Source organism: Myotis davidii, unplaced genomic scaffold (genome assembly GCF_000327345.1).
Source record: "Myotis davidii unplaced genomic scaffold, ASM32734v1 scaffold125, whole genome shotgun sequence".
Lineage (NCBI taxonomy): Eukaryota > Metazoa > Chordata > Mammalia > Chiroptera > Vespertilionidae > Myotis > Myotis davidii.
The window spans coordinates 404,829-406,296 of record NW_006299390.1 but is presented as its reverse complement, the minus strand read 5'-3'; the positions used below and the strand labels follow the sequence as shown (position 1 = coordinate 406,296).

At 39.4% G+C, this 1,468-nt stretch overlaps 1 protein-coding gene and 1 long non-coding RNA gene across 2 annotated transcripts in view; one reads left to right on the top strand and one right to left on the bottom strand.

Moving 5' to 3' along the window:
- Positions 1-1,468, bottom strand: part of NRCAM (neuronal cell adhesion molecule) — a 193,714-nt gene that overhangs the window by 10,275 nt on the left and 181,971 nt on the right. The gene's annotated exons all lie outside the window — the stretch shown is intronic.
- The window catches only part of LOC107184852, a 21,065-nt gene that overhangs the window by 7,989 nt on the left and 11,608 nt on the right, over positions 1-1,468 (top strand). The window lies entirely within an intron of this gene.

Below are 1,468 nucleotides of genomic sequence, written 5' to 3'. Positions count from 1 at the left end.
GAGGTGAGAAAGCAGGAAGAGGAGGTGGGGGCCTAACAGGAGGGTGGGTAAGAGGTACAGCATCAGGGCCCTGCCGATAGTCCTGGTTGATTTGGTGTTCAACTTTGGTGTCACTGGAAAAAACGGAGAAATACATCTTAAATGCTCAGACTATCGAAGGCAGGGGTAGTGTCAGATTAACAAGATTCATGAAACAAGTGTAGATGAAAGTTGAGCCTAGTTCCTGAAATTAGAAGAACTCAGAAAGTAGCTCATTAATGCAAAGCTAAAAATGTAGCCAGAACGGTATGCTTCCATGCCCAGCACTGACATTCAATCTCAGAACGCAGCATGGAGGGGAGGAGAAGCAAGAGCCGTAGAAGACAATGCTTTCACACTGGAGTTAACCCAGTGGCCCTACAGGACAGAGCAGTGAGGCTGGGAAAATAGGAAGTTGGATTTACAATACATATTGGCTCCAGGAGATAATATACTAACTAAGGTCACTAGGGTTTAATCAATATTTACACTTTTTAACAGTTACATTTATATGTAAAAGGTGGCAATAACTGGTTGTAGCCTTGTCCTATTTCTCCATCGCTGGCACACAAGAATGGTCCACGCATTGTGACAGCTCAATTGAGCCACCTGTCAGCTGCAGCTGAACTGTAGATATAGCAACACTGAAGAAATTATTTTTTTCTAAAGGGTTTGCCATCTGTCCTATACAAGGACATAAAAGGCCACACCTTGATTTTATGGGTGGAATCTCATTCTAGCTGGATCTGCAAGCTGGGAGTTCACTGGACCCTGGGTCCATAAGAGCTGGGAAGACTAAGCGATTATTTCTGAGACCACTTGTTCTCCTCGAGTGTGGACCTGTGGGACCCTGTGTGTGGGGTAGTGAGAGTCTCTACTCCAGTGTTGGAAGGCTGAGACTCTAACCTCAGCTCCCCCACATTCTAACTGGGTGACAGGCAGGCATTCCATCTCTCATTACATGTCACTGGCATACTGTATAAGTGGGCAATAACTCTGCCCACTTCATAGGATTGTTGTAAGGACTGAATGAGAAAAGCCATGAAAACCATTTGCCTGAAATAGATTAAAGCTGATTAAATGCTAATGCTGTTGTTACTGCTAGTATTCTAGCTGTAAATGGACAGAATATCTACTTGAGCTTTTAGTATTTTGAAATTAAAAGTTATCAATAATAACAAACATCTTGTAATACTGTCAATTGATATTTTTCATTTAAGTATAATACAGTATTTTCCTAGAACTTTGAACATAAATGAATATGAAAATACAAAGAACAGAATAACAGAAAATGTTTTGTCTTTATATATTATGAATCTAGCACATAAACACTTAAAAATGTAGTTTAGTAAATTATTATCACCTTTGGTTTCTCTCTCTTTTTTTTTTTAGAATTCACTCTTGATTGTATACTTTCTAAATTATAAGAAGTGACTTTAAAATCATAATG